Source organism: Balaenoptera ricei, chromosome 12 (genome assembly GCF_028023285.1).
Source record: "Balaenoptera ricei isolate mBalRic1 chromosome 12, mBalRic1.hap2, whole genome shotgun sequence".
Taxonomy (NCBI): domain Eukaryota; kingdom Metazoa; phylum Chordata; class Mammalia; order Artiodactyla; family Balaenopteridae; genus Balaenoptera; species Balaenoptera ricei.
The window spans coordinates 12,168,775-12,189,636 of NC_082650.1; the positions used below are offsets into that span (position 1 = coordinate 12,168,775).

Sequence of the window (20,862 nt, forward strand, 5' to 3'; positions counted from 1 at the left end):
AGCTTGTAGCCTGATTGAAGTCTTCATTTCTATAAGTCTATGTCTTAAAACCACAATATAAGTTGTTCTTGGGCCTAAAGGTAAAATTAAACCAATCACTGCTGAACTTTTCCATAAATCATACATTATTCAAAATAAACCTGATAAGATTTTAGCTAGTAACTTTACAGAAACTTTCAGGAAAAAAAAAAAAAAGAATAGCATTAGTACGTATAGTTTAAATTTCATAATTTACAGGAATTGAAAAGTTTTGATACCTCAAGTAGATGGGCATGCAGAGAGACAGGGAAGGATTTAATATGTCCTGAGATGCTGTGTGCCAGGGCTACCCAGGGCACAAGAACCCCAAGAGCTTAGCTCATCATCCCTGTTTTATAGGAAAGGGAATGTTAGTCTCCAGGGATTAAATAATTTGACCAAGATCCCGAAGGGGCAAAGGTAGAAATCCAACCTGGCTTTCTTTAATTTAAAAAAAAAATACATGTATTTACATCAATACAATTTTAAATGTTTCTGTACTTTTTAAACCTGAAAACATCCTATATCTTTTTTTAAAAAGTACAATCTAACTCTCAGTTTCCTCCTTTAGAAGAATGATTATGATCCATGCCCCTTTCATAAATACCTTTCCCTAGCGGTATCCGTTCTCCAAGCAGCAAAGGCTTCCACAGCTGGGGATGGGAACATGATAAAATGAAAAACTACAATTTTAAGTTAACTAAGGAGCTGGAAGTTTAAAATGTAGTTATTCTATTCTGCTGCTTTGCAATAACATTGCACAAACGAGAGTTTTGTTTTCTTGATAGTTTAAGCTACATGGTCATTATTCTAAGTATCAAGACCATAGAATAACCAAGGGGAATCTTCCTGAAGTTTCCATTTCATCTAATGCTAAGTAATTTAAACATTGTTGCCATAATAAAGAAACATAGATCATGAAGTAAAATATAAAATTTACATTTTGAGATAAAACATAGGAAGTCAATGATATTTAGCATTTACATTAGGTTGCTTTAGCTACCTCATCGGGTATCCTAAGTAGGATATATTTCCATTGAATAATGTGATAAATGTTTCCTGAGCAACTAGTCTGTGCTAGAACTGTTCTGGGCCCTGGGATATAGCAATAAATACACCTCCCCCCCAAAAAAGAAATCCCTTTCATGGAGCTTATATTATAGTGGGGAGACTGAACGATAAACCAAGAAGGTAAGTAAATTATATATTAGAAGGTGATTAAGTACTTTAGCAAAAAACTAAAGGGTGAAGGGGGAAATAGGCAATGTGGGGAGAGGGGAGCTATAGGTTTAGAAAGGGGAGCAGAGAAGTCCTCATGACTGGTGACATTTAAGCAAGGACTTGCTGGAGGGGAGAACATGCGGATTCTGGGGAAAGAAAGAGCCTCTGAAGCAGAGGACAGAAGGTGCAAATGCCCAGACTGATGGACACGCAGGAGGTCAGCTCGGCTAGAGCAGGAGCCGTCAGAGGGGACGAGGAGCCAGAGGGCGCAGCCGAAGGGACATCGTAAGGACTCTGGCTTTCACACTGAGATGGCAAGTCATGATTAGAGGGCTGTGAATAGAGATGGCTCATCATGGGGCATGTTTCAAGAGGACCCCTGCAGCTGCCCTGGGGATCTGGACCGCTGGCAGCAAGGGGGAAGCCAGGGCCTGCTGGGCTGGGAGGGTAATTCACACGAGAGGTGATGTGGGTTGCACTCAGGTGGGAGGGTTGGGAGTCTGGAGACAGGTGAAGGGAGAGCCAACAGGAGTCTCAGGTGGTTGGGAGTGAGCGGTGACAGGTCAAGGATGACATCGCGATCTTCACACTAAGCCACCAGGAGAATGGGGAAGGCAGAGCAGAGCGGGCTTGGGAGGAAGACAAGGAGGTGGCGTCTGCTTTTGTCAGGTGGGAGATGCCCATTGGACATCAAAGTGGCAACGCTGAGTAGACACTGGCATTTAGGAGCCTACAGTTCCAGGGAGAGATGGGCCTGAGGTACAAAATTTCTATCACCCACGTGAAGATGGTACTTAAAACATACACTGGGGCTTCCCTGGTGGTGCAGTGGTTAAGAATCTGCCTGCCAATGCAGGGGACACGGGTTCGAGCCCTGGCCCGGGAAGATCCCACATGCCGCAGAGCAACTAAGCCCGTGAGCCACAACTACTGAGCCCGCGTGCCACGACTACTGAAGCCCTTGTGCCCAGATCCCGTGCTCCACAACAAGGGAAGCCACCGCATTGAGAAGCCCGTGCACCGCAACAAAGAGTAGCCCCCGCTCTCTGCACCTAGAGAAAGCCGGCGCACAGCAACGAAGACCCAACACAGCCAAAAATAAATAAATAAAAAATAAATAAATTTATTTAAAAAAAAAAAAAAACATACACTGGATGAGCTCCCTGAGGGAATAAGTAAACAAAGGGAAGAGAAGAGGCCCAAGGAGGTCCGGTAGTGCTCCAACACCAAGAGGCCAAGAAATAAGGAGAAACAGGAAGAGCGGTCAGTGGATCCAATTAAGAGGAAACCAAGAAAATATGTTGCTGACAAAGCCCACTGAAAAGAGGCTTTTCAGGGAGGAGATCACGAGCAAGTACCAAATGCTTCTGATAGTTCACGTAACAAGGACTGAGAACAGAGCCCTGGGCTCAGCAACGTGGAGGCTATCGGTGAACTTGACCGGAGCAGAGTCCAGGTGGAGAAAGCTGGGTTGGAGTGAGTCTGAGGATGAGGTCCATGAAACTGAAGATGGTGAATAGAGACAACTCGTCAAGGAGTTTTACTGTAAAGAAGAGAGAATCAGGCGGTAGGAATCTAAAAAAAGTGTGTGTGGGGGTGTGGGTGTGTGTGTCTTCAGAAGAAATCTGAGAATTTGATGTGGCAGGAGAGAGAGGGGAAATTCTGGTGTTGTCCTTTATTAGCCAAAGGGGAAGGAGGCTTCTCCCCAAGCCTGTTCATGCCCCAGAGGGGGAACTGGCCCTAGAGCCATGACGCTCTACTATTAGAGAAACTTCAGAAAAACATCTGAGAACTAATAATAAACACACGAGGTAAGGCACCAGGACAAAAGGGTATCAACTCTAGTAAGGAACTTTTTGGCAAATTATTTCTCACTGTGTCTTCTTATAATTTCCAGTTTTTTTTCTCTCTAGGTCACATGTAGGGTAGAAAAAGTAAGTCAAGGTTTTTGCTATATTCCGGTTACTTCTGGGTTTGGGGGTTGTTTTGTATTTAACTTTTGATTAATTTGTGATCATGCTATCAATTGTCAATGGAATATATATGTATATACATATATGTGACTGTGTGTGTGTGTCTGTGTTCCATGAATGTGGGTACACTTTTCATGAAGCTCTTTACTCTCTATTACCTTTTGATATCTTGGGTTTTCTTGGCTTATGTCTGTCTGTGAACAATGCTGCCTTTCACTTGTCACTCTACCTTCCAGGAGTGGCTACAGATGACTTGAAAACAAATATATTTTCATTCTCTCCACTCAGAGTTTCTTTTCATTGGCTTTAATGGTATGGACTTTTAGCTTTTGTCTTTCCCAGCCCATACACTCTGCATCTCTTTAGCCCTTCACATCTCAGCAATCCTACTCAATTCTGCAACTAGAGATGTGTCAAGGTCAAGTACAAAAACAGGATGGGGATTATTATTGCTTTCCAGTGTTGTCCTAAAGATACCCAGGATTTCTAAACCTTTATTTAAGTTTTAGGAACACCCTGGACCAACTTCATCCCAACACTATCTGCAGCACTTACCACATCCCTTTCCTAGAACAAAATGATTACTTAGTCTATCACTTTATATGTAAAGTTTATTTTTCCAAAAGGGCCTTACATTACCTTGGCACCAAAGTTAAAGTCCATCTGCTGTCTTCTGTTCCCTTCCAGAGCCTCTCTTGTCAGGCACAGAACTAATGAAAACGTCAGTCTTCTATTAGAGTGGGATCATGGGGGAAAAACCTCTCAATATAAGGCCACAAAGAGGGACAGATTGACAGATGAAGTCTAGCCAAAGCTGCCTTGTCATATAGGTTAACACATGGGCACCTAACTCTCTCTCTGGCAATAGTCAATGGGAATGATGACCATCGACTGAGTGTACAGCTTTGAACTTCATTAGGATCCAAGAAAAACAAAAGTCTTTGTCTTGTCTCTGACTAGAGCTTTAAGCCTGTCTGGTTTGGTAAGTAATTAAGTATGTAAGTCAATGAAAGAAAGGAAGGAAGGAAGGAAGGAAGGAAGGGAGGGAGGGAGGGAGGGAGAGAGAGAGAGAGAGAGAGAGAGAGGGAGGGAGGGACAGAGGAAAACGGGTACGTATGTGTCAATTTATAAAGATATATCAAAATGAGCCAAAGTATTCCCAATTAAAGAAACAGGTAGTGTAGGGAAAGACCAACAAGATAACTGGTATCACATCCCAGCTCGGCAACCAACCATCTCAGTAACTTTGGACATGCCATTTCATTTCTGTAGGTTTTCAGTTGTCCCATCTGAAAAATTGCCTAAGGTCCCTTTTCAACTCTACAATACTACAGACTATAAATAGCTGACAATAGAGTGTACGATGTATTCCTGGCATACTGACATTAACACCTCCTAGCATTTGGGAGTCCATCTGAGACAGAACTGAATAATCAAAAGGCACTCAACCCACCATTACTAAAATTCAAACTGTTATAAACACAATGTTTAGAACCTTTCTGTGTCAACAGTCAGAAATTCAGGTTTATCAACTGCTAATATTATTTCTTTTCCCTGTCTCTAATATTATTGCTATTTCTTTTGAGTCCATACCTTTATCTAATTTTTTTTTTTTTTTTTTTTTTTTTAGTTTTTCTAGTAAAACCATTTTATCTTGTTCCTTATTTAAGGAACACAATTTCAGATGACAAATGCAAATTATTACTTATTTATTTATACTTATTATTACTCCCCTTTTAAGGGATCTCACTAATGGGGTTTATTATCTTTATGTAAATGAGTCTTACAAAGTGGGCTAAACCTGAAGGCACAGACAGACACAGAAAGGGGCCCCATCAGATACTTAAGGAGTGTGAGCTTTTCCCTCCAGGCTTCTCTCTGTGTTGTTTCCACATTCATTCGATAGCTGTTGAATAGGAAGAGGTTGTAGGGACCCTACACTAACTTTATACTTCTGAAAAAGGGAATATGGCTCTTCTCAAACACAGTCTTGGACCACCAAGACACAATCATCTGCCCTACTTAGTGGTTAAGTGAAGGACCACTTCAGAAGGATAATCTCTTGGCAAGGAGCCCAGCCCTTATCTCGCACTTCCAGGCATCCTAGATCAGGCCTGGGGTAAGGAGAAGGCTTTGCAAGTCACTCCCTCTGCACTAAAGTATTGAAAGAAAGGTGTTATCTACTTGCATTCAAAACACCATGTCAGTATGGAGTGGAGTCAGAAGGTTCTTCAACAGACTTCAGTTTCTGTCTACAACCTCTGGTGAAAATCAAAGTGGTTGACATGTGTTAATGTGACTACACAAGAAGACAGGTGGGGTTTGCTCTGTCCCTGCTCTACGTGGCTGCCGGCTCTGTCACAGCAGCAATTTCTACATTCAAAGGAAGAGCAAGAAATAAAACACTACCAGCATTTCTATTAGTTCTAACCTACCTGGACAGCACTCACATTCCTCCATCCCTAAAAGACATTTCTGTAAAGGAAGACACACATTGAAGAGGCACACACACCACCCACCCTAAAATAACTCATAACCTCATTCAACTGAAAGTAAGTACAAAACTAGAATCCCTAAGTATGACGGAGGGCCACAGTGAAACGCTGAGACGTGTTAGGGAAAACTCTAGCAGCTGTTCTGCAGTACACTGACTTTCCAGAAATTCTATAAATAATCTTCCAAGTTACAATGACTTCAAGAAAGCTTCCTATTTCTGTCTCTCCACCTACCAATTTTCCGAGAATTACATGCTTGGCCAAATTAACATAAAGCTGAGGGAAATTCTGCCGAGCGGGGTTGCTCAATCCTTGCTGATAAACTCAGCGCTCAGACAAACGCCTAATGAATGAGCCGCCCCTGAGGGATTATGACATGAATCAATCATCCTACTTAAATAAAGCACTCCCCGCTGCCCCCCTCCACACACACACAGATGACGAAGGATTCCCTTTCTTTCTCAGAAAGTTGGAGACAAAAGTTAAGGATAAACATGAATAAAGAGTGAACATCAAATTACAAGTCTAAAAAGAAACTCTTAAACCAAGGAGCTCACTCAAGCTCAAAAGTAAGGCCTGAGGAAGTTACATAATGAGCAGGAAACTATAAGATATAATCTCTGCGCACATTTTCATTTCCCTTCGTGCCCTGAAAGAATTAACTGGTAAAGATAAGGTCATAGTCATTAGTGCTTTCACATGGTCAGACTGAGGAATGGCACTTTCTTGAGATAGCAGGAAAAATAAATCCATACAACGTATACCATCAGCTTTGGGAGAGAGTTAATTAGTAAAACGGGATGGGCAGCTGTGATAAATCACCAATAGGTGTGTGAAAGCATATAGACACTCAACTTGAAAGGGACTGTTCCCTCATGCACACCAACGTGGGCAGCCCAAGTACAAAATAATGTAAAACAAAATTCAGCACATGATGACATGTTACCAAAAGGAACATTTCAAGAAACACTGATATTTCACATATAACATGAAGTCTCAACTGCAAAAGGGGGAAAATAAACATTTATACCCTTACCTTTGCCAGAACTTTGGATGCAGCCAGTTCTTCTCAGGCTCTTTTAATTAGTCCACCAAGTTTCCCAGAGTCAAGGTCTATATACACATCCGTGGACTCCCTCTTCTTCCTGCTCACAGTAAGGCAGGAAACAACGTCTAACACTTCAAATGCTCGGCCGTTAAGAGCTAAAAAGAGATCCTGTGCAGTGCTGGATATATTTTTGTCTGCTAGCTACACACCCTCATCATGTTCAATTTTTTCCATTGGTGGAGAAGTATGATGCAGACTTAACCAGAAAGTGGTTTTCCATGGGCTGCCGGCAGCGATTAGGCAGGACAGCCTGCCATCAGGGCCTCGGAGCCGGGCTCGCCCATGACTGCGCTGCTGTTGGCCTCGCATTCCAGAATTACCACCAAAGTTCCATAGGAACGCGGCTCCAGAGTTTGCTGAATAAAGGTTTACTCACTTGAAGGGAGCCTCAGCTGCTTTTTTAAGCCTTCTCAGCAGGAAGAATACACACCTACCATCCTTGTGTTTAGAGCGGTAGTAAACATTCTATCTCCAAAACCACAGCTGGAATGTGACGGTCATAAAAACCCTGCCTCAAGAGCAGCCCTTCAAAATAATTTTGTGATTTGCAAAATAGCGGGTGTATACTTACTCTATGTGCCTTGCTGGAGTTGCTTCGTTTCTCAGTGAAGTAGCAGTGCCCTACAGCGCCCTACATCGGAAGTCCCTGTTATCTCAAAGGGTCGCTATTTTCTCAAAAATTAACATTGAATTGTTAAAAAAACAGAAAAAGGGATAGACCAGAGGTTCAAGGGTTAAGTCTTGCTGTACCTTTTGATGAAAGACCTTCCATTTAAAGTATGCCCAAAAGATAAAGCAACATTTTCAGATCATTTTATATTAGTTACTGGGGATGGAGGGGTTGCCAAATGGGAAAACAAGGTTACATCTGCGGAGCAGATTTTCAATTTTAATTTCAGTTTCAATTTTTGAAATTATAGTCCATAGAAGAAAACAGTTTAAGCAGAAGTTTCCAAGTTATCCTGGACAAACACATGGCAAGAGTTTTTTAAGAAAATACTTTTCATAAAAAAATGTGAATGGCTCTATATGTGCAACAGACAAGATTCTTACATAATATTAAAGATTCTAGTTTAGACATATAAGCTTTTAATTCCTTATCTTGCATGAAAAATGAATATATATGTACACATGCATGATCTACACATACAGGTGCACACATGTGCAAACAGAATGCTGTTTCCATATAGTTTCCATGTAGTTAATACATGCTTGAAAATACACTTTCTAATCTTAGTTGACAAATAATAAGGGCCATTACATAAGATCATCAGCCCAATAGTTATAAAAAGTATTCTAACCTCCACAAAAACTTAAATTAGTGAACATAGAACCAAGGAATTTTTAGTGCTGGTGGAGAAAAACTGAAAAATTCCTTGCTCCAAGCCCCTCAGTTATCAAATCAGAAATGAGGCTTTAAGTGACTTGCTCAAGGTCAGCAGCAGGCAGCAGAGCCAGGTCCTGCCACCCAAGTAACCACAAGTCAGAAGGTTGCCAGGGAAGCCAAGTCACATAACAGAAAACATGGGAATTCCCAAAATATTAATTTGACGTGTGTCTGTATTTAAAAATTCTCTGGGTAAATACAGAAGAAGCAAGTATGCTGTTTAAGTCACTTAGCTCCTATTCCTTTAGATCCAGCACCATCATTTGTTACCAAAAAAATTAAGTAAAATAAAATATCAGCCAGCATTAAACAAGCATATGTTTTCCAAACAACCTTAAGACAGAAGAACTGCTCCTTGATGTGAAGGAGAGGAGGGGAATTATGTCAGAAAGAAGAAGGAAGTTTTAAAGAGGTATGTTTCGGAGGGTGGAAAAAGCATCAGAAGAACAATTAACTGCGTGGAAACAGTTGCACATCCCTATTATTCTTAAGACAATTCTGACCTTTTGATACATTTTACAGGTAGATTGCTCTAAGCCAGAACTACCCAAAAGACTGACGGACCTCTAACATTCCTCAGACACTTCCAAAGGGTTTGCATTGCCTGGTTCCACTTTTTATCACTGAGGTCACCCAAATAACTTTAGTTCTATGAATTTATAGAGTCACTTGGGGTTTCAAACTATGTCAGATTTTTCAAGTTCTTTAGACTTTGTCCAGCTACAGCAAAATATTCTCAGTTTAGTACTCCATCCTAAAATCACAAAACCCAGCATATTTCCACATCATAAAACCTAGACTTTATCTTTCTAATGCCTCATTCTGACATAATAATATAACTGGACATATGCATTAACAGGCATCTAAAACTGAATTCCTTGGCAAAGATCTCTGAGCATTCTGTAAATTACTACTTAAGAAGTATTCTATCCTCAAACACACCATGCAAAATGACACATGTAAAAGCAAATATAGCAAAATGTTAACAATTATAGAATTCAAGTGGTGGGTTTATTGTTCACTATACAATTCTTTGGACTTTTCTGTATTTTTGCAAATTTTCTTAATAAAAGGTTGGGGGGAGATTGGGATTGACATATATACACTAACATATATAAAATAGATAACTAATAAGAACCTGCTGTATAAAAAAAGTTTTGCAGGGCAGAAATTGAGACACAGATGTAGAGAACAAACATATGGACACCAAGGGGGGGAAAGTGGCGGGGGGGGGGGGTGGTGAGATGAATTGGGAGATTGGGATTGACATGTATACACTGATGTGTATAAAATGGATGACTAATAAGAACCTGCTGTATAAAAAAGTAAATAAAAGAAAAAAAAAAAAAAAGATACATGCACCCTAGTGTTCACTGCAGCACTATTTACAATAGCCAAGCCATGGAAACAACCTAAATGTCCATCAACAGAGGAATGGATAAAGAAGATGTGGTCCATGTATACAAGGGAATATTAGCCATAAAAAAGAATGAAATAACACCATTTGCAGCAACATGGATGGACCTAGAGATTACCATACTAGGTGAAGTAAGTCAGACAGACAAAGACAAATATCATATGATATCCCTCATATGTGGAATCTAATTTTTAAAAATGATACAAATGTACTTATTTACAAAACAGAAACAGACTTGCAGATATCAAAAACAAACTTATGGTTACCAAAGGGGAAACATGGGGCAGGTGGAGGGATAAATCAGGACCTTGGAATGAACATACACACACTACTATATAATATATAAGATAGATAACCAACAAGGACCTATATAGCACAGGGAACTCTACTCAATATTCTGTGATAACCTATACGACAAAAGAATCTAAAAAAGACTGAATATATGTATATGTATAACTGAACAACTATACTCCAATAAAATTTTTTAAAAAAAGTGAAGCCATATATAGCTGAGACCACTCCTTTTTTGTTTATTTGTTTGTTTATTTATTTATTTTTGGCTGCATTGGGTCTTCTTTGCTGCGCGCGGGCTTTCTCTAGTTGTGGAGAGCAGGGGCTACTCTTCGTGGTGGTGTGCAGGCCTCTCACTGCAGTGTCTTCTCTTGTTGCGGAGCATGGGCTCTAGGCACGTGGGCTTCAGTAGTTGTGGCACACGGGCTCAGTAGTTGTGGTGCACGGGCTTAGTTGTTCCACAGCATGTGGGATCTTCCTAGACCAGGGCTCGAACCCATGTCCCCTGCATTGGCAGGCGGATTCTTAACCACTGCGCCACCAGTGAAGTCCCAAGCATCATTCTTTATTGATAATCTATAGTCAATTCTAAGGGCTTCATCTGGATATATATATATATAGATATATACACACACACACATATATATGTAAAATATAATAGTAATAATAAATAAAGGCTAAAAACATAAATTACTTTTACCCAAACAGGATTCCAAAAGATCAAATAATCTCTCACAAATATAAACATCCACCTTTGAGGAAATTACACAAATGAGCAAAAAACTCCACAACACGCTCATGTGCTGAAAGAGCTTTTAGTCTGTTGCTGATGGAAAAGCAATACTTCAAATAACATGGGTTGAAAAAACATGGAACTTGAGTAATGTCATTGCAAAAATGTCCTAGGATGAAGGCAATACCAGAAGAAAATGAAACCTGCAAAATATTCATGTGAAAACCCTAAAATCCGAAGAAATATTACTTGGGGAGGTGACTTTTCTCCACCATTTCATCAAAAGGCACAAATCGAACAAGTCTGTTTCCAAAACCAAATGCTTCTGAATTAGACCAGAGACAAGTGAAAGCATGCATGGTTGGCCTTCATATCCAAACTGCCGTGAAGGTTTTACCTCCCATGTGTGACAATGAAAACCCACACAAGTGTACAATTGACACGTGCAGTTCATTTGCTACCAGTCATTGTTCCCTGGGGGCCAGCAAAACAGCTCAGGGTCCAGCCATTAGCGCCCCTCTGCCCTGACCTCAGACCCCGCTGTGTGATATCGGACACATCACCTAACTTAGCTTCTCCATCTACAAAATGGGGATGATATTATCTACCTCACAGAGCTGCTGTAAGCATTAAGTAAAATAATACATGTTGATTGTTTAACACAGTGCCTGTCTGAGAATGCAAACTCCATAAAGCAGAGATCTTGTTAAAAGTGTCTACTGTTAAGTCTAGTACTTTAAAATGTAACTGGCACATGATGAATAATACCCAATAAATATCCACTGAGTCAGTGAATGAATGAATGAATGAATGGGAGATGACAGTGATGATGGCAGTGGGGGGTGAACATGCAAAGAAAAGAGCATCTGGGAATTCCCTGGTGGTCCAGTGATTAGGACACTGTGCTTTCACTGCCGAGGGCCCAGGTTCAATCCCTGGTCGGGGAACTAAGATCCCGCAAGCCCCACAGTGCGGCCAAATAAATAAATAATTTAAATAAAATTATTAAAAAGAAAACAGCATCTGGTGCAGTCTATGTCTTTGTGTCGGAAGCCTCTAAAACCCCTTTATTTAAAATAAGCCACCCACAAGTTCTCAATGCCCACTGAGCCCAACTTTCAGAGTTTCCACTTGAAATTCCCCAGTGGTTCTCCTGTAGCGTTTCCCATTCCAGGATGCTTCGGCCTGAAGAAGATGCCTGAGCAGCCCACAGCCATGCATCTTTAAAATCAGTCGACTTTAAGATAATTCAAAATGTAATGCTAGCATGGTACACACTGCTTTTAAACCACAGCTTCACAAATGTTGATTAAGAAGAAAATAGAGGGCTTCCCTGGTGGCGCAGTGGTTGAGAATCTGCCTGCCAATGCAGGGGACACGGGTTCGAGCCCTGGTCTGGGAGGATCCCATATGCCGCGGAGCAACTAGGCCCGGGAGCCACAATTACTGAGCCTGCACGTCTGGAGCCTGTGCTCTGCTACAAGAGAGGCCGTGACAGTGAGAGGCCCGCGCACCGCGATGAAGAGTGACCCCCGCTTGCGGCAACTAGAGAAAGCCCTCGCACAGAAACGAAGACCCAACACAGCCATAAATAAATAAATAAACAAACCCAAAGTTTAAAAAAAAAAAAATTTATAAAAAAAAGAAGAAAATAGAGCGCCCCCATAGAATCAATGAAAAACTTAGTATTTATTAAGTGAGAACAAAATAAAGAGCAAAATGAATTTTTAACTTTTTAAAAGCGAACTGGAGGTGCCTACAAAATTAATAGTCAATTTTAAGATGCTTCAAAATGCAATACTGGGGGGGTGGGAGGGAGGTCCAAGAGGGAGGGGATATAGAAAAAAAAAAAAAACCAATACTAGCATGGTATGTATTGCTTTAAAACCACAACGAATCTAAATTTCATAATACAATCTTTTTCTAAGCATTTTAAAGACATCAAATGTGCAAAAGAAATTTTTTAATGGAGACAATTATCATGAAAATGAGAGATTTTATGGTGTAAATGTTTATAAAGTCCAAGTGCTACCTTACATTCCATAACAAGCTAGCTCTAATAATTTGACCAAATGACCAGTTAATTACTTTTGTAAGAATGAGCAAATATTAAGTGATGTAAAAATTAAGATTTAAAACAAATTCTTAAAAAAAGTTTTCCTTTAAAAGGCCTTTTTCTGTAAGTCCTTATATCCAAATTAAATACACTTTGACAATTAACAGTTACTGACAATGTATAAAATGCTAAATTTTGAAATTAAATAGAATGCTTTATAACAAGGAACAGGTAAAATTTTTATATAAATGACAAAAATCTGTATTAATAATCATGCTACCAAAAATAAAACTACAAAACGAGTTTCAGCTAAGGTAAAATAAAAAAATTTAGTAGAAAATAATCATTTAGGAATGATGCTTGCAAAATCCTGGCTTATCAATATTAACCACTAGACACATCTGTTTACATTTTTGAAGGATTATATCAGAATATTTAAGAAAAGTACAAGCAATCTGCCCAGAACTAAATGTAATTAAGAAGCGTTATATTCTGCCTCTCACTCCACTCACAATATTTTCTTTTTAGGGACTGAAGTGAAACTGTTTTAGCTGAAAGGTTCCTAATCAGTTTAATTCAGAGAATAACTGAATCTGAGTTTTTGAAGAGACCGTGCAGGTCATCTATCGAGCCTGGTCCTGCTTCTAATTTGAGAACCACCTCCAGTATCCTGACAGATGGGCCCATCTCTTCTCCCTAAATACGTGGAGTGATGGAAAGTTCACAGCTCTATTAGGGAGCACATTCCACTGTGAAGTAACCAACTGATAGACGAGAACTGCTTCCCCGGCCTTTAGATCAGCCATCCTAAAAATTCCACTAATTAAGTTCAGTCTTTCTGTCATTATCCACACACATCCTACCCCCCTCTTCCACCCAATCACCCTCCAAAACAACCGAAGTCAATGTTCACGGTTCTTCCCTGCTCTCTCCATCCCTTTTAGTTTATCTTCACCATGAAGCCAGAACCACCTTGTAAAACAGAACAAACAGACAACACCAGATTATGTTTTTCACTAAAAATTAAATGCACATGTTAGAGAGTCCTAAGGCTTCAGTCTTGTGCCTGAGGGAGCCCAGAGCACAGCTCTCTTGGTCACCCCACTCAGGATAAACGAGGCCACAGGCCCTCTTTGGTGCCACAAAGTCTAGGGAACATTGGGGCTCCAGTGGAGAAGGCAGAAAGGAACCTAGTTCCAGAGTCCCCATGAGTGTGCAAATTACAGACTGTTGCCAGCCCACCGGGCAGGAGACCCAACAATTGATCTTAAGGAAGGCAAGGGAGTTTGCTGCTGAAAGAGAAGAAATGGCCTAAAATAAAAGCAAAAGAGTGGTCTCTGAACACAGAAGGAAAATTTTACTATCCAGAGGAGGGATCAGTCTCATACCTCCTGGGCTGTTTAAAATGTATGAATCAAGCAGGCCTGGGTGCTGCGTGCTTAAGAAACAGAAACCATTAGTTTGTAAATGAAACGCGTGCACGTATTCTTCAGCACACACCAAAATGCTCTGTTCTGTTTTTTTTTTTTTAAATATGAAACTCTACAGAAATATCTTTCGTTTTTCCACTACTGATACAGAAGTAGACTGAACCTTTTCACTTTTCTCCTAATTCTACCAGAAGTAAAACAACTTAAGTAAATGAAAAAATCATTTCATTTTCAGTGTCAATCATGGCAACTGACACTCAGCGTCGGGGAGACTGCATGCGCGGTGAGGACTGTGGCAAAGCGGCCCACGACGACCCGGCCCAAAGGGCTGCCCGCCGCCCCCCACCCCCCCAGGAATGCAGAACCCTAGGGATGCTGCCAGCTGAACCACCTTCTTAAAAAACACTGAAACTGCTCCTTTTAGGTAAACTTTTCCATTTTTAAAGGTAGGCAACTAATTTAAATATCCTGAAAACACTTGTCAGGGACATATTTTGCAAACCCATCAAAGCTTATCCACAGCCCAGAACCAGCCAGAAGCCAACCAGTTTGCAACCTCGGATGTAAATGATACACCGCAAACAGGAAAATTTCAAATCCTGAAAAACATTTTCAAAGGAAACAACCATCAGTCCCAGCTCCCTGTCTGGGGGAGGCTAAATCCTGGGTCCCCATCCATCTCTGCACAACCAACTTGGCCAAGACACCCAGATGGGCAGGCCTGATTTTGCAGAGGGGGCCACATCTACAGAGGGGGCATCATAAACGACCATACAGGCCACGGCATCCACCTTCCTGGTGAGTGGAGGAATCCTTTCTACGGAACTCTTGATCTGCAGCCAACGAGCCTCGGGACACCACATCTGCCCGGAAGTTCACTACCACGCAGGGTCACCCCTCTCACTTTCCCACAGCTCCTGAGAAAGTCCCTCCTTACATGAAACCCAAAGTGGCTTCCCCCTGCTGCTACTCACTGGTCCTAGTGGTTCCTCAGAAGCTGATCAAGTGCGCCCCATTGGCCCTGCTCCCCTTACGAGTGAAGGGTGGGTAGCACATTCCCTACTAAGCGTACTACCTTCGACACTGAGTATTCTATTCCCTTCATCATGAGCAGTAGGACACTATTTCCAAACATTTCTAACCCTGATCACTCTCCTCTGGTCATCAGAAGCCTTAAACCTAAGGTCTGGAAGGCAAGGAAGAAGGAAACCAAGGATTAGACAGCACTGTGCCAGGAGCATTACCTATATTTTAATATTTTATATTTGATTCTCACAGCAATCCTCTTTGATTTGTATTATTATCACTACTTGGCAGGTGAAGAAACTAAGTCAAGTAATTTGCTGAAGGCCACAAAACTACTGAGTTGGCCAAAAAGTTCGTTCATAACATCCTTTCCATAAGATGTTACAGAAAAACCCGAACGAACTGTTTGGCCAACCCAATAGTACAACCGAAAAACTCAAAAAGTCTGTCTGATACCAAAGAGACAACAGCATTGCTATACTTATGGAAAATCTATAATGCTTTCTCGTTATAACTTATTAAAATGATAAATAATTATAAGCTAGTCTATTCTTTCTGGTGATCTCAGGAATGGACTGCTGTCTTCATCCACATTAACGCAAAAACAAATTCTCAAAGTGGGTCACCACTGGATAAACAGTATCCAAATACATTATTTTAAAAACCTAGTTAATGTATTTCATATATAAAAATCCAAGTATATACTAAATAAAATAGAAATTCATATAACATGTGTATGAACATACTTAATCACACTCCATGAGAAAAATGCTTTTCTTACTTCTGTTTTACAGAAGAAGAAACTGAGCCAGGAAATGTCAGAGACAGGAGTCAAAGAACACACGCAGTCCGACTCCCCCAAAATCTAGACTTTAGATGTTTCAAACAGGTGTCTTTCAGTCATGGTTTTTGAACTTCATGGAAACATAAATGAAACACCTCTCCAAGGCTAATTGGATATTCCTTCTGAATATTCTAATGTAGATGATATAAAGGGCAGTCAACACAAAGGTTACCAATGACCATCAAGATGTGTAACTTTAATGTGTGCTATATTTACAAATAAACCCAGAAATGTTAGAAAACATCCTGTTTACAGGGAACATAATGTTAAACATGATAATTCTATGAGGGAACAATTCACATTTTTAAAACAGTAACTAGGCAAATTGAGTCTTCAAAATCTCCTCCAGAACGAACAAATTTCTCACCACATGACACTGACAACTTACACAGTGAGCTTCACTTAGCTGCTGAACTCATTATATGTTTAGTCAAACAATATCTGTGGTGCAACAGACACCGTTCTGGCTGTGGAGCCACGTGAGGAACAAAGACAGACACGTGTCCTGAGCTCTTGGAACTTCTGCTCCAGTGACAGTGGTCTAGACAACAAGCCAATAAATAAGTACAGGAAGGAGAAAACTGTCAGGTAGGGACAAGCACTTTTCAGAGAATTAAAATAGAGTGATGTCTGTTGGTGGGAATGTAAATTGGTGCAGCCACTATGGAGAACAGTATGCAGGCTCATTAAAAAACTAAAAATAGAGCTATCATATGATCCGGCAACCCCACCCCAGGCATATATCCAGAAAAGATGAAAACTCTAATTTGAATAGATACATGCACCCTAATGTTCATAGCAGTACTATTTATTTACAATAGCCGTGACATGGAAATGACCTAAGTATCCATCGACAGATGAATGGATAAAGAAGACATGGGGGGGGTGTGTGTGTGTACATACACACACACACACAGACACACACACAAAATGGAATATTACTCAGCCATAAAAAAGAATAAAATAATGCCATTTGCAGCAACATGAATGGACCTAGAGATGATCATATTAAGTGATGTCAGACAGAGAAAGGTAAATCTCATATGATATCACTTATTTGTGGAATCTAAAAAACGACATCAATGAACTTATTTGCAAAACAGAAACAGACTCACGGACGTAGAGAACAATCTTATGGTTTCCAAAGGGCAAAGGGGCTGGAGAGTTGTGGGGGGGGGAGCGGGTGGTAAACTAGGAGTTTGGGAGTGAGAGGTACACACTCTACTACATATAAAATAGATAATCGACAAGGGCCTACTGCACAGCACAGGGAACGTATTCAACATCTTAGAATAACCCATAATGAAAAAGAATCTTAAAAAGTATATATGTGTACCTAAAAAACTGAATCACTGCTGTACACCTGAAACTAACACAACATTGTAAATCAACTCTACTTCAATTAAAAAAATTTTTTTAGATAAAAATAAAAGTAAAATAAAATAGAGTGATAGCGTAGCAGGTGGCTGGGTGGCCACCTCAGATTGGGTGCTCGAGAGGCAGCTCCCTGAGCTGAGATCCAAAGGGCGCAAAGCGGCCCAGGAAAGATGAGACGGATTGCAGCCTGGAGAGCTTCTGCCCGTGTCTGTGTGCTTCACCAAAGCAAGCATGGACTGCAGACACGGCAAACGCTTCCCGGGAATTACTTGCAACCATTCCAAACACCTGCTTTGGGGCCTGCTCAGCTTTCCTGCTGTAGCACTTACCCTGCAATGACCAACACATCTACCAGTAAGACGCCCCAGTCAGAATGAAACAGCCTTCACGTCGGAGTTGGAGCCTTACCTTTCCTCGGTGGTTTCCTAGTGTCTGAGTCTCCTGAGCTGTCCTGATCTTACCACTGCAACTAGAAATGACAGACTCTAGTCTGTTCTTCAGCAGGGGGTCCTAGTTGGCTTGGAGTTCAGGTATATGCTTATCAGTATTTGACATCTACAGAAAAGGAAATGAACACTTCCCAGGCTGCAACTTCTCCACCTAAGCTCCCAGAGAAGATGGACATATGCTCTCCCACATAGAGAGGGTTAGCCGGCGTATCAAATTACAGGGCATTTGTAATAAGCCCCTAAGATTGGGCGCCCGCTGCCTGCAGGACCCTCAGACCAGCACCTGAGGAACCCACGCCACCTTTCCCCACTCAGGTCCGCATACAAAGAGCAATTAACAGAGCTACGTGGGAAACAGACACATAAATACAAACTGCCAGACATTATCGCCTTTGAGATGTACAAGTGCCTCGAACTTACCCCCAGAGGAAGTGTGGACCACACTTGGTGTAATCATTCATTCATTCATCCGGAATGAGCTGGCTGAAGAGGTGTCTGTAATTCAAGCACAAAGCCCTGGCAAGAGAAAACAAAAACACAGAGGTGGCGAGAAACAATTTTTCAAAAATCAGAATTTTATAACTAAAGCTCAGTTTCTCAGCATTCTGCCCTATCTTGGGCTTGATACAAAAAGGGAGCATCTAAGAGAAAAATCCAGCGCTAAGTGATTAACTATAAAGGAAATGTGAGGGTCTTCCCACATCCTAACTGGAGAAGCAGATTTACTGCTTCACGCTATAACTTTACACGGCCAAGCCATTTTATCGATAGATATATGGAGGGAGGGAAGGAAAACGGGAGGGGAGGGAGGGAGGGAGGGAAAGACAAACGATGGAGGGGGGAAGAGGAAGGGAAGTGGGGGAGATGGATAGATGGATGGTTAAATAGACAGAACGAGCCTCCTGTTATCAAGCCACTATTCCACCCTCTGAGGATACAGCAATAAATAAGAGCGAAAGCCTCTGCTCTCACTGAGCTTTATTCAAATGGGAGGAAGCAGTCAAACAAACAGGTAAATAAACAAATGAGAAAAATATCCTAGAGTGATACTTGCAATGCAGAGACATACAACAGGTTGATGAGCTACTGAGTGACAAGCATCTAATTTACACTGGAAGGTCAAGAAATGGCCCCTGAGACGGCAACTAGGCTGAGCTCTGAATGCTATTTCGAAATTATGGAAATGATCCCCCAGACAGACGGACCAACCAAGACCCTTCTAAGAACCAGCGTGTCGAGAGCAGTTATCACAGGGTGTGGGGCAGAACCCATATGCAAGGGAGCGGAGTCAAAGGACCAGAGTTTCGTTACTAATTAAGCAGGTGGCTTCTGGGTCCTCTCATATTATGGAGAATATTATGGAGAATAATACTTTCCTCCTATGTCTGAAACGCTGCCCAGGGACATATTAAAACTCATGGCCCTGTTGGTCAACATACCAAAAAGTACCTCTGTTTTCTTTCACTGTTTAAAATGTTACAGGGATTGGGACTTTCCTGGTGGCGCAGTGGTTAAGAATCTGCCTGCCAATGCAGGGGACACGGGTTCGAGCCCTGGTCCGGGAAGATCCCAGGTGCTGCGGAGCAACTAAGCCTGCAACCACTGAAGACCATGTGCCTAGAGCCCGTGCTCCACAACAAGAGAAGCCACCACAATGAGAAGCCCGCGCACCACAACAAAGAGTAGCTCCCGCTAGCCGCAACTAGAGAAGAGCCCACATGCAGCAATGAAGACCCAATGCATCCAAAAATAAATTTTAAAAAAATTGAAAAAAAAAATGTTACAGGGATTGCTTTCAGAGAATGAGACTCTCTCTTGTTTTAATTGAACTCTAGTTGATTTACAGCACTGTGTTAGTTTCAGGTGGAGACTTGTCTTCTTACAAAGCATCATCTCACCTCTGCTGTGTACACAAGACGCTACGCTGTGGGAATAACTGCGTATGCGGCTCACAGCTCACAATCCTTGATGAAGAGCGCGGACTTTGGAGCCAAAGGATCAGAGTTCAACCCCCAGCTCCCCCATTACCACCTGAGTGACATTATTTAAATTGTCTGAGCCTCTGGTTTCTTCAACTATAAAATGGAAATGATATCTATTTTGCAGAGTTATTCTACCTACTTAATAGGATAGTGCACATAAAATACTTAATAAAGGGGTTGAAAAATGTGAAATACTCAAAGTGGCGATAAAGTACTTTCATTGTAAACCGTAGCTATTGGGAAAGGTGTGGTTATCAATAATTCATGCTACAGAAATACACCTATATAACCAGGAACAGTGGCGATAACGATTTTCATTTAGAGATCATAGAATAGCCTATGGGTGGACCTTTAAAAACCAGCCCAACTCCCTCTCTCTACAAGGGAGAATTTAAAGCTTAAAGAGGTAGACTGATTTGCCCAAGGTGACATAACTGGTTTAGAGAAAATTTTTAGAAAGCTAAATAATAGATATGTTTGGTCTAGAAGGCCTGCCTTATAAGATAAATCCTAAAGAGACATAAATTTTGAATTCTCTTTGTAATTAACCCAGTATGGACAAGAAAATATTACTGAACAGAATGGAAAATTAAACAAGCTTTGATGAACTCTATCTAAATACATTATACTGACAATTTTTAAAAAGGCCAAAACTTACCGTATCTTACTGATGGCCTGAGAGATGGTTATTTCCTAACCAAGAAACTATAAAATATAACACCTGCCACACTTTAATTTTTTCAATAACAGTAGATATTGAGTCTCAAGCACCTACTATGTGACAGAAGTTTCCATACATTCATTCTGAATACTTTGCCATTTCATGCGTGTAATAGTCTTTTATTCTCCACACCCTTTGTACAATATTACTGTGTCCTGCTGGAGAACTCCTAATTACCCCTCCAGATCAAGCTTATCTCCTCTTCCATGAAGCCTTCCCTGATCTCCTACTTTCCTCCCGCCAAGACATGAAGTGTTATGCTCCCCTCCTTCACCTCACTACGCTAAGAAAGGCAGCCATGTTGCAATCATTTCTTTTTCACTTGTCTACTTCT

General features: G+C 41.0%; 1 protein-coding gene across 5 annotated transcripts in view; it reads right to left on the reverse strand.

Annotated features, from left to right (window-relative positions):
* Positions 1-20,862, reverse strand: part of TIAM2 (TIAM Rac1 associated GEF 2) — a 236,410-nt gene that overhangs the window by 117,254 nt on the left and 98,294 nt on the right. For 3 of the 5 annotated variants that reach the window (XM_059940941.1, XM_059940942.1, XM_059940943.1), the window contains exon 2: positions 18,246-18,341. The gene's annotated coding sequence lies outside the window, so the exon portion shown is untranslated. Of the gene's footprint in view, positions 1-6,743; positions 6,863-18,245; positions 18,342-20,862 lie in introns of those variants that run through there. The other 2 variants (XM_059940946.1, XM_059940944.1) reach the window with 2 other exon arrangements.